The sequence below is a fragment of the Loxodonta africana genome, chromosome 6 (assembly GCF_030014295.1).
Source record: "Loxodonta africana isolate mLoxAfr1 chromosome 6, mLoxAfr1.hap2, whole genome shotgun sequence".
Lineage (NCBI taxonomy): Eukaryota > Metazoa > Chordata > Mammalia > Proboscidea > Elephantidae > Loxodonta > Loxodonta africana.
Genome location: NC_087347.1, coordinates 65,895,154 through 65,908,670, shown reverse-complemented (window position 1 = coordinate 65,908,670; position 13,517 = coordinate 65,895,154). Strand labels below are relative to the sequence as shown.

The window sequence follows — 13,517 nt, the reverse complement described above, 5'->3', positions numbered from 1 at the left end:
GGAGTGGCTGGTGAATTCAAACTGCTGACCTTTTGTTTAGCAGCCACCGTCTTAACCACTGTGCCACCAGGGTTCCAGCCTATTAAGCAACAAGGAAAAAAAGTTAGGGGAAAAAAAGGGTAGGAAACTTGGCTTTAAAGAACATGACATTGAATCAATTGTGAGAAGAAAAGCTAAGGTAATGTAAAACGGGACAGGATAATTCTATGTTCTTGCCTCCCAAGAGCACTGAGGATTAATGAGATGACAACATGGACTTATTTGATATAAAAGGCTCATGATGATGTTTCAATGGAAAATTGTCTTTATTAACGAGGAAATATGTTGCATTTGGGCACTGAACATTCTGAGCCTGGAATTTCCCGCTCTAGAATTTCAGCAAAATAGCCTCACTGTTGTTTTGGGGACTTATGGTACACTTCTGTTTTAGAAAATAATCACAGGTCAAGATGTTCCCTAAACTCCATGAGACAGACTGGTAATTGTCCAAGTTTTTTTTTTTTTGGCTCTGTAGAAAACCGATAGTGTCTATTGTCTCACATTCTCTACAGTCCTTAAGTTCTTGCCTCATTTAATAATTAAACTGTTGTTGCTGCTGCTTTGTTAGCTGCCATGGAGTAGGCCCCTGATTCATGGCAACCGCACACACAATGGAATAAAATGCTACACAGTTCTGCACCATTCCCATGATCAGGTGAGGATCGGACCAGACTGTTGCAATCCACAGAGTTTTCCTAATTTTCAAAAGTAGATCTCCAAGCTTTCGTTCTTAGTTCCTCTTAGTCTGGAAACCTGTTCAGCATCATAGCAACACACAAGCTTCTACTGACAGATGGGTGGTACTGCACATGAGGTGCATTGACCGAAATCGAACCAGGGTCTCCGGCATGGAAGGGGAGAATTCTACCATTAAACCACCACTCGAACATTGGTTATTAAAAAAAAAATTGTGGATTCCGACTCACGGCGGCCTCACGTGTTACAGAGTAGACCTGAGTTCCATAGAGTTTTCGTGGCTGTAATCTTTACAGAAGTAGATCACCAGGCATTTCTTCTGTGCTGCCTCTTGGTGAGTTTGAACTGCCAAATTTCGGTTAGTAGATGACCACAAACCACGTGCACCTCCCAGGGAACAGGATATAAAAAAAAGGATATAAGAGAACATAAAATAATAGTAGGATATGCATTAATCACTTACCATGTGTCACTGTGCTAAACATGTTAAATGTTCAGCACAATACATTTCAACACAATACCTCATGGGATTCTCAGTGTGCTTGTGATATTTATGAAGTTATGGGCTCTTGGCTTCAAAGCCACTTGTTCTGTGAAAATGAAGATGGATCCTTTAAATATTTTTCCTTTGCAAAATGACACAAGGTAAACTTTGTCAACAGAGGGAGCTGGAGGGGCACTGAAGGAGGCAGGGGTTTCTCTTTTCCTGCCTCTGCTGTGCCACTCTTGCCAGGCTCTTGCAGTGAACACACCTTCTCAGCACCCAGTGAATAGCAACTTCCCCCAGAGCCCCCTCAGACAGTTTCACAGCCAAGTGCCCCTCATAAAGTACCTCTCTACGTATGGCTTCTGGTACACCCTGAGGCCAGTTTGTGCCAAGTTTCCCTGGCTCTTCCCTTCATGCTCTATTTCAGCTGTAAGGTTGTTGTTGTTATCATGTGCCATTGAGTCAATTTTTTGACTCCTGGTGACCCTATAGGATAAAGTAGAACTGCCCCTTAGAGTTGTCTAGGCCATAATCTTTATGGGAGCAGGTAGCTCAATTTCTGCGTTCTTTGGAGCTGTTATGTACAATATAATATACAATTTATTAATGTAAAATTTATGCTTTGTCAGTATACAAGTACACTGATTTATTAATACACAAGTATATAAATTATACTTTAAAGGATTTGATTAATGCAAGAGTCCCAAGTTGCATCTGAAGCAGAACAATTGCTTTGGTGTTTTACCACCATCAAAGCATCCTGAATATTAACTTTCACATGTAAAGAGCTCAAAGTAGGCACTCTTGATAGCAAAAACACACACACACACAACTGTGCGTCTCACAGAGAACATCCTAGAATAAATTAAAAGAAATGTGAGGTAACTCGCCTTTCATCCTCAGATAAACGACTAAACCTTTTTTTCCAGGAAGCCAAAACTGCATATTCCTTATTAGTATGCTGAGAATTTCCAAAGTTTTCCCAGGGTTATAAAATGTAGTTTATTCTAGCTTTGTATTCAATGGCAAGGCTTTGAATGCCATCGCAGTTGTAGCTCCCCACCCAATCAAAGTTTAAAAACCTAAAAATTCGGAAGTCCTATTGACTGTGCAGTAATTTGGGAATGAGATGGTGAGTTACATAGTAGCATTTCAATAACTAATAGTAAATTTCTTGAGTGGGCAAATGAATACTGTCCCTTCATTCATGTATCATCTGTAGCACCCTGCATGTGGTTACCTCGATATTAAAAAAAAGTAGCCTAAGCATTTAAAATGTGCCAGGCACTGACAACTTCTGACTCCCGTTTGGAGTTAGTAGAAGCGCTTTGAGGATCTAACTTTGTCATCTTAAGGATTGTGTGGCCAGTGTGTTTGAGCGGGGATGAAAAGACTTGTATGCTGGGCCTTACTTCACCAAGTGTCTATCCTGGGACTAGCAGCTGTGATCCGTCACTCTTTGAGGCTTTGCCTCACAGGCTTCTCAACAGAGCTTTGGCTTCCGTGAGCCGCCACATCTGCTTGCTGCATACTAGTGGGGCCTGCCTCCCTTAAGATATTTAATATCTATCACAGAGGCACCAAGTACCTGACAGCAAAAGAATACTAATGAATGCTGTGGAAGCAGGTTCAGGAAAGATTACAGATATTGTTTACAGAAGGCTTAGAGTGGATGTTATACTAACTGCTCACCTGGTTCTCCAGAAATAAGGTATCATTATTCATGTGATTATTTGGTATCATTTGGCAGTTTAAATTCTTTCCAGGTATTCTTTACTCTTTCCTAGGTCACAAAATTGTTTGTTGGTAAGAACTGACTACTACTTGAATGCCTAGCAGTATAACTCCTTTTGTCAGTTCTCAGCTTGAAAATTCATTTGCAAATTGCTTTGCATGTTTCCCCATAGTGGATGTCTGTGCTGATTACCATGTAATCGTTTACTTCCATGGTTATGCAACCTCATTTTAGTAATGTGTTTTTGAACATGGAATCGAAATATACCCATAATACAAATAAATGTGTGTGCAGTGACAGTGCATTGTATGTACCTTTCAGGTATATTTGTTTCTGGTGCAGTATTTGTTCATAAAGATCTTCGCATGTTTAGGGCCACTATCTCTGCCAAGTTCAGTCAACAATTTTTTTTTCAAGAGGAAATGGGCAATTCATGCTATAGACTATATGTAAACCAAAACCAAAAAAAACCTAAACCCATTGCCATCAAGTCCATTCCGACTATAAAGTAAAACTGCCTCATAGGGTTTCCAAGGAATGCCTGGTGGATTTGAACTGGCAACCTTTTGGTTAGTAGCCAATAGACTGTATAGAGAATAATAAATTTAATATCATAACATGAACTACTAAGTTTATCCAGGGCAGGTAGAAAATTAAAATAAAATTTAACTTTTTAAAAAAGCTATGTGCCCTTTAGTCCTCTTCAGATTAACGGATACTTTCCTGGGTGTAGAAGAAACAGGGCTGGGGAAAACAAGTGTCTGTGCTTCTGTTTGCCACACTTTGAACAAGGTGACAATAGGTAATGCCCAGCTCACTTTTTGTCCCTCAGTGTGGCACTCAGGCTGTACCAGTTTTTGTTTGTGCTGTTCTTTCAGCTTCAAAGCCATGCGTGTATGTTCCAAGCCTTTTAGTTAGTAGTGGGGGAAGGGGGAGGGAGAGAATGAAGAAAATTTTCTTAAAATGTGTAATATTAGTAGCCGTGGTATGGGACTAGTGAACTCTGAGGTGTGAATAGTTAAGGTATTAAAAAGGCTGAAAAGAGCAACAAGCAACTGTTAGTAATAAAAACTTTCAGTAATTACTGGTTCCACTGCCTTGGCTGTTAACAGGCAAAATATTCTGTATCCCATTACATAGCCTGTGACCCATCCCATCTCCCAAAAAAAAAAAAAAAATTTTTTTCAAGGCAAAGATTAATGCTGCAATACTTAAAAAGGAAAATGTGATTATACCAGATTTTATTGTAATACCATTATTGATTTGTTGCCATAATAATGTAGGATGCACATTGCTTTACTTCAGTAAGTTTTTATTTTTCTACATTTCCCCTTGCAGATTTGAGAGCCTATATGTCTATAAAATTACAACTTGGATTCTGCAATTGGAAAGCCTATCTGTTGTTCAAAACTTTCTTTAATCTGACTATAAAACCCACGGCTGTCGAGTCAATTCCAATTCATAGCAACCCTATAGGACAAAGCAGAATTGCACCACGCCCCCCCCCCCCCCCCCCAGGGTTTCAAGGTTGTAAATCTTTACAGAAGCAGACTGCCTTGACTATCTTCTGCAGAATGACTGGTGGGCTCGAACTGCCAACCTTTTAGTTAGGAAATGAGTGCTTTAACCACTGTGCCACTAGGGCTCCTTTATCAAGGAACTGCGGTTTTATTCTCCATATTAGTCATTTTATTGGTGGGATAAAATAAATTCTGCAGTATTATAGGCTTCAAACTTAAACATCCAAAAAAGGAATCATGCCGGCCATCCTCACACTAATTCACTTTAAAATGAAAACATATTTCAGTTAGTCTTTTTAAATGAAACAAAACAAAAAGGTTTTTGACTTTTTATAGCTTGCAATCTCTCCATCATTGATTATGATCTAAAAGATACTTTTCCTTCTCACATTTTTACTTGTTCATTTGCCAGTACTAAATATTTTGCTAATACAATCAAGCTTATTATAACATAATTATGTAATGCATGGACACAGATATCTTCTGAAATATTACATTTCAGGTAATAGGGACCTTTTGTAGCACAAATGTTATTCCTTGCCCACTCTTCTCTTCCCTACCTACATTGTCTCCCTAGGTCACCTTATTTATTCTCTACATGGTGATAGCTAGCTTCCAATTTTTATCTCGGGCTCACATCTCTTCTCTGAGTTTAAAATCCTATAGACCGTTGACATTAGATGTCTCAAAAGCATCTCAGATTTCACATATCCAAAAGTGAAGCTCTTGATTTCCCCTTCAAATTTGCCCTTCTTCCTCTTCCCCATCTCAGTAAATGCCATCACTATCCACCCAGCTGTTTAAGCCAGAGAGCTGGGAATTATCCCTCAGTTTTCCCTTGTCTTCACTTTCCGCGTTCAATCTGTCAGCAAGTTCTGATAGTTCCATCCCCTATATATATTTTAAATCCATCCACTTCTCTCTGTATCCACTGTCTCTACCCCTGCCCTAGCCACCACCTACAGCTTCCTAACTGCTCTCCCAGGTTCCATTTACAGTGTCCTCCTAAGCCATTCTCCACACAGCAAATAGAATATTCTTTTATAACATAATTTATTCATGCCATGTCCCAGTTTCACTTAGAATAAATTTGAAAACTCTTGATATTATATTTAAAGTTAAATCGAAACTTCTTACTCTGGTTTACAAAACCTGGAGTAATCTGGCCTCTACCCAACTCAGATTACTGAAGCCTGTTCTCATTTGTATCTGCTATAATGGGAAGTGGCAGATTTGTGACATTTGACACTGCCCTGCCCATCAAGCGGGGCCCTCACTTACCCACACCAGGGGCCTTAGGACTGGTGGCTCTACCCACTCCACAGAGCCACCCGCAACAGGGGTCTAAGAATAAGTGGTAACTCCCAGTCCTTACAGCCAACAGTATTGGGTGCCTGTAGTCCAGCTGCAAAACCCACTTACCTATGTGCTGTAGGGAACAGGGAAATACCTTCTACACAGACACTCAGGGGCAGCAAGCAGTCAACTCCCTGCCTTGATTAGTGCATGACCCCCTACTGCAGCCAGATACATGTGCCTACACCAATCACTCCTTATCATCTAGGACTGTAGGTGATAGCCCACACTACACACTTGGTGACTGACTACCTGGACACCTGAACTGAATGATACAAGAAAAGTGAAGGGACTGCTGGGCTCACATACCTAGTAACAACTCTAGCCACCTGGAGACAGGATGTGAAATCTTCAAAAATGCCAATAATCAAACTAGCTAACATGACCAGCCTATTTGGACATATCAAAACAAAACAAAACACGAAGCTAAGACACAGTAAGCAAACATAAAATAAATAAATACAATAACTTATCGATGGCTTAGAGACAACAGTCAATATCAAATCACATAAACAGGCAGATCAACATGGCTTCAGCAAGCCACCAAAACAAAGACACAAGAAACCTTCCAGAGGCGGAAAACTTCTTGGAATTACCAGAGGTAGAATTCAAAAGACTAATATACAGAACTCTTCAAGAGAACAGGAAGGAAATCAGGCAAAACACGGAACAAGCCAAGGAACACACAGACAAAGCAATAGAGGAACTTAAGAAGATTATACAAGAGCATCATGACAAATTTAACAGGTGGCAAGAATCCATAGAGAGACAGCAAACAGAAATACAAAAGAATAATAATAAAATTTCAGAATTAGACAACTCATTAGAAAGTCATAGGAGCAGAATTGAGGCAATGAGAGTCAGAATTAGTGAGATTGAAGATAAAGCAATTGACACCAAATTATTTGAGGAAAAATCAGATAAAAGAATTTTTTTAAAAAGGAAGAAACCCTAAGAATTATGTGGGACTCTTTTTCTATCAAGAGGAATAACCTACAAGTGATTGGAGTACCAGAACAGGGGGGAATAACAGAGAATACAGGGAGAATTGTTGAAGATTTGTTGGCAGAAAACTTCCCTGATATCATGACACACAAGAAGATATTTATCCAAGAAGCTCATCAAACATCACACACGGTAGATCCCAAAAGAAAGTCACGAAGGCATATTATAATCAAACTTGCCAAAACCAAAGATAAAAAGAGAATTTAAACAGCAATTAGGGATAAAAGAAAAGTCACCAACAAAGGAGAGTCAATAAGAATAAGCTCAGACTACTCAGCAGAAACCATGCAGGCAAGAAGGCAACGGGATGACATATACAAAGCCTTGAAGGAAAAATATTGCCAGCCAAGAATTATATATCCAGCAAAACAGCCTCTGAAATATGATGGCAAAATTAGGACATCTCCAGATAAACAGAAGATTAGGGAATTTGTAAAATCCAAACCAAAATTACAAGAAACACTAAAGGGAGTCCTCTGGTTAGAAAATCAATAACATCAGATAACAACCCAAGACTAGAACAAAAGACAGAGCAACCAGATATCAACACAGACAGGGAAGTCACAAAAATAAATCAAAGCTAAAACACTGAAAATAAGGAAACAGAGACATCAATATGTAAAAGATGACAACATTAAAACAAAAAAGAGGGACTAAAAAATGTATTCATAGATTTTTTTTATATGGAGACAAAGTCAAGGTGATATAAAGAAATAAAAGATTAGTTTAAACTTAGAAAAATAGGAATATTCAGGTAACCACGCAGGAAACTAACACTCTTACACATCAAAATAAAAAAACAAGAAAAACATAAGACCCAGCAAATACAAAATCAACGGTGAAAAAGATGAAAAGAAAATGACTCAGCAGAAAATTAAGTGGAACAAAATAGCTGTCAACAACACAAAAAAATACATCAAAATCACAGCACTAAACTCATAAAAAAAAAACTCATAGCTATCAATAATTACTCTAAATGTAAATGGACTGAATGTACTGATAAAGAGACGGAGAGTTGCAGAATGGATAAAACACACACACACACAATCCATCTATATGCTGCCTACAGAAGACACATCTTAGACTTAAAAACACAAACAAGCTAAAACTCGAAGGATGGAAAAAATTATATCAAGCAAACAACAATCAGATAAGAACAGGAGTGGCTGGAGAATTCTACCAAACTTTCGCAGAAGAGTTAACACCACTACTACTAAAGGTATTTCAGAGACTAGAAAAGAATGGAATACCCCCAAACACATTCTATGAAGCCAGCATAAACCTGATACCAAAACCAGGTAAAGATACCACAAAAAAAGGAAATTACAGACCAAAATCCCTCATGAACATAGATGCAAAAATCCTCAACAAAAATTCTAGCCAATAGAATTCAACAACATATCAAAAAAATAATTCATCGTGACCAAGTGGGATTCATACCAGGTGTGAACACCCAATATAATCCATCACATAAATAAAACAAAAGACAAGAACCACATGATCTTATCAATCCATGCAGAAAAGGCATTTGACAAAGTCCAACAGGCATTCATGATAAAAAAAACTCTTAGCAAAATAGCAATAGAAGGGAAATTCTTTGACATAATAAAGGGCATTTCTACAAAGCCAACAGCCAACATCATCCCAAACGAAGAGAGTCTGAAAGTATTCCCCTTAAGAACAGGAACCAAACAAAGATGCTCTTTATCACCACTCTTATTCAACACTGTGCTGGAGGTTCTAGCCAGAGCTATTAGGCTAGAAAAAGAAATAAAGGGCATCCAAATGGTAAGGAAGAAATGAAAGTATCCCTATTTGCAGATGATATGATCTTATACTCAGAAAACCCCAAAGAACCCACAAGAAAACTACTAGAACGAGCACATGGGAAAATGCTCACTCTCATTAGCCATTAGAGAAATGCAGATCAAAACTACAATGAGATTCCATCTCACCCCAACAAGGCTAGCATTAATCCAAAAAACACGAAATAATAAATGTTGGAGAGTTTGTGGAGAGACTGGAACACTTATACGCTGCTGGTGGGAATGTCAAATGGTACAACCACTTTGGAAATCAATTTGGTAATTCCTTAAAAAACTACAAATAGAAGTACTATATGATCCAGTAATCCCACTCCTTGGAATATAACCTAGAGTCATTAGAGCCTTCACATGAGTACATACATGCACACCCATGTTCATTGCAGCACTGTTCACAATAACAAAAAACATGGAAACCACCTAGGTGCCCATCAATGGACAAATGGATAAACAAATTATGGTATATTCACATAACACAACCAAATACTACACAATGATAAAGAACAATGATGAATCCTCGAAACATCTCATAACGTGGATGAATTTGGGAGGTATTATGCTGAGTGAAATTAGTTGCAAAAGGACAAATATTGTATGAGACCACTATTATAAGAACTCAAGAAAAGGTTTAAACACAGAAGAAAACATTCTTTGATGATTAAGAGGGTAGGAAGGGAATTCATTAACTAGATAGTAGACAAGAGTTATTTTAGGTGAAGGGAAGAACAACACATTACAGGGGAAGTGAGTGCTACTGGACTAAACCAAAAGCTAAGAAGTTTCCTGAACACAACCAAATACTTAAAGGGATAGTGTAGCAGGGGCAGGGGTCTGGGGACCATGGTTTCAGGCAACATAGGTCTATTGGCATAACAAAGTTTATTAAGAAAATGTTCTGCATCCCAATTTGGTAAGAGGCATCTGGCATCTTAGAAGCTAGGAACCAGCCATCTAAGATGCATCAATTGGTTCTAAACCATATGCAGCTAAGGAGAATGGAGAACATCAAAGACGCAAGGAAAATATTAGCCCAAGAGAGAAAAGGGGCCACATAAACCAGAGACTCCATCAGCCTAAGACCAGAAGAACTAGTTGGTGCCCAGCTACCACCAATGACTGCCCTGACAGGGAACACAACAGAAAGTCCCTGACAGAGCAGGAGAAAAGTGGGATGCAGAACTCACGTTGTAATAAAAAGACCAGACTTAATGGTCTGAATGAGACTGAAGGAACCCCAGAAGACATGGGCCCCGGACTCTCTGTTAACCCAGAACTAAAATCATTCCTGAAGCCAACTCTTCAGACAAATAATAGACTGGACTATAAGACATAAAATGATACTCACAAAGAGTGTATTTCCTAGTTGAAGTAGATACATGAGACTAAACAGGCAGCTCCTGCCTGGAGGAGAGTTGAGAAGGCAGAAAGGGATAGAAGCTGGTTGAATGGATACTAGGAATCCAGGATGGAAAGGAGAAATGTGTAGTCATGTTATAGGGATAGCAATTAGGGTCACATAACAATGTGTGTCTAAATTTTTGTATGAGAAACTAACTTGAGCTGTAAACATTCACCTAAAGCACACACACAATGCACAAAAAAAGAAAGCCTGCAGTGGAAAAATGAAATGGAACCCATAAACATCAATATCCTAGGCATTAGTGAGCAGAAGTTAACTGGCATTGACCATTTTGAATCGGACAATCATATGGCCTATCATACTGAGAATGACAAATTGAAGAGGGATGGCATTGCATTCATCAACAAAAAGAACATTTCAAAATCTATCCTGAAGTACAATGCTGTCAGTGATGGGGTAACATTCATAGGCCTACACGAAAGACCTGTTAATACAACTATTATTCAAATTTACCAACCAACCACTAAGGCCAAAGATGAAGAAGTTGAAGACTTTTACCCACTTTTGCAGTCTGAAATTGATCAAAACATGCAATCAGGATGCATTGATAATTACTGGTGATTGCAATGTGAAAGTTGGAGATAAAGAAGGATTTATAGTTGGGAAATATTACCTTGGTGATGGAAATGAAGCCAGAGATCGCATGATAGAATTTTGCAAGACCAACGACTTCTTCATTGCGGATATCTTTTTTCACCCACATAAGTGATGACTATACACATGGATCTCACTAGATGAAATACACAGGAATCAAATCGACTACATCTATGGAAGGAGACAATGGAAAAGCTCACCAGTCAGAACAAGGCCAGGAACTGACTGTGGAACAGACCATCAATTGCTCACATGTAACTTCAAGTTGAAACTGAAGAAAATTAGAAGTCCATGAGAGCCAAAGTACAACCTTGAGTATATCCCACCTGAATTTAGAGACCATCTCAAGCATAGATTTGATGTGTTGAACCCTAATGACTGAAGAGCAGACGAGTTGTGGAATGACATCAAGGACATCATCCATGAAGAAAGCGAGAGGTCATTAAAAAGACAAGAAAGAAGGAAAAGACCAAAATGGATGTCAGAAGAGACTCTGAAACTTGCCTTGAATGTCAAGCAGCTAAAGCAAAGGGAAGAAATGATGAAGTAAAAGAAATGAACAGAAGATTTCAAAGGGTGGGTCGAGAAGATAAAGTATTATAATGACATGTGGAAAGGCCTGGAGATAGAAAACCAAAAGGGAAGAACACACTCGGCATTTCTCAACCTGAAAGAACGGAAGAAAAAAATTAAGCGTCCAGTTGCACTAGTGAAGGATTCTATGGGGAAAATATTAAACAACACAGGAAGCATCAAAAGAAGATGGAAGGAATACAGAGTCACTCTACCAAAAAGAATTGGTTGACATTCAACCATTTCAGGAGGTAGCATATGATCAGGAACCAGTGGTAATGAAGGAAGAAGTCCAGGCTGCACTGAAGGCACTGGGAGAAAACAAGGCTCCAGGAATTGAATACCAATTGAGATGTTTCAACAAATAGGTGCAGCACTGGAAGTGCTCACTCGTCTATGCCAAGAAATTTGAGAGACTGCTACCTGGCGAACCGACTAGAAAAGATCCTTATTTATGCCTACTCCCAAGAAAAGTGATCCAACCAGATCCAGAAATTATCAAACAATATCATTAATATCACACGCAAGTAAAATTTTGCTGAAGATCATTCGAAAGCAGCCACAGCAGTATATCAACAGGGAACTGTCAGAAATTCAAGCTGGATTCAGAAGAGCACGTGGAACCAGGGATATCGTTGCTGATGTCAGGTGGATCCTGGCTGAAAGCAGAGAATAGCAGAAAGATGTTTACTTGTGTTTTATTGACTATGCAAAGGCATTCAACCGTGTGAGTCATAACGAATTACAGATAACATCAAGAATGGGATTTCCAGAACACTTAATTGTGCTCATGAGGAAATTGTACATAGATCAAGAGGCAGTTGTTCAAATGGAACAAGGGGATGCTGCATGGCTTAAAGTCAGGAAAGGTGTGCATCAGGCCTGTATCATTTCACCATACTTAATCAATTTGTATGCTCAGCAAATAATCCAAGAAGCTGAACTATATGAAGAATGGGGCATCAGGATTGGAGGAAGACTCATTAACAACCTTTGATATGCAGATGATGAAACTTTGCTGAATGTGAAGAGGACTTGAAGCACTTACTGATGAAAATCAAAGACCACAGCCTTTGGAATGGATTACACTTCAACATAAAGATAACAAAAATCCTCACAAGTGGACCAATAAACAGCATCATGACAAGAGGAGAAAAGACTGAAGTTGTCAAGGATTTCGTTTTATTTTGGTCCACAGTCAATACCCATGGAAGCAGCAGTCAAGAAATCAAAAGATGCACTGCACTGGGCAAATCTGCCGCAAAAGCCCTCTTTAAAGTGTTGAAAAACAGCTTTTTTTTTTTTTTCCGTCTGGCGGCACCCATCAGGTAAGCCAAGATGGGTGCATACAGGTATATCCAGGAGCTGTGGAGGAAGAAGCAGTCCAATGTGATGCGCTTTCTCTTGCGAGTCCGCTGCTGGCAGTACCGCCAGCTCTCTGGGCTGCACAGGGCCCCCCCGCCCCACCCGGCCCAATAAGGCGCGCAGACTGGGGTACAAGGCCAAGCAAGGTTATGTCATCTCTCGGATTCATGTACGCCGGGGTGGCCGCAAACGCCCGGTGCCTAAGGGTGCAACTTTTGGCAAGCCTGTCAATCATGGTGTCAACCAGCTGAAGTTTGCCAGAAGCCTTCAGTCTGTTGCAGAGGCGCGAGCTGGACGCCACTGTGGGGCTCTGAGGGTCCTGAATTCTTACTGGGTTGGTGAAGATTCCACATACAAATTCTTGGAAGTTATCCTCATCGATCCATTCCGTAAAGCTATCTGAAGAAACCCTGACACCCAGTGGATCACTAAGCCAGTCCACAAGCACAGGGAGATGTGCTGGCTGACGTCTGCAGGCCGGAAGAGCCGTGGCCTCTGGAAGGGCCACGAGTTCCACCGCACTATTGGTGGCTCTCACCGTGCCACTTGGAGACTGCGCAATACTCTCCAGCTCCACCGTTACCGCTAACACGTTTGTAAAATTCATACCTAATAAACAATTTAGGACAGTAATCTCGACTTAAAAGTGTTCTTTAATTTGTCTGTTAAAACAGTAGATGTCTGCAGATTGTTTCATGAATGCATTGTCAAATTTTGAAAGCGAAAGTGCAATAATGCTTGAAGACAGTAAGTGATAGTGTTATCTTGTTTCTAATAAGGTAAACACTTGTCTTTGCTTTATCTTGTTAGGCAGTTACATGTCGGTGTTTAAGATGAGGTGTGTGGTATAATAGGTGTAAAATAAATTGTGTAAAAGAGGAAAAAAAAGAAAGTGTTGAAAAAC

At 39.5% G+C, this 13,517-nt stretch overlaps 1 pseudogene; it reads left to right on the top strand.

Annotated features, from left to right (window-relative positions):
* Nucleotides 1-12,586: 12,586 nt before the first annotated feature.
* LOC100675727 (large ribosomal subunit protein eL15-like) lies at nt 12,587-13,233 on the top strand (annotated as a pseudogene).
* Nucleotides 13,234-13,517: the final 284 nt, after the last annotated feature.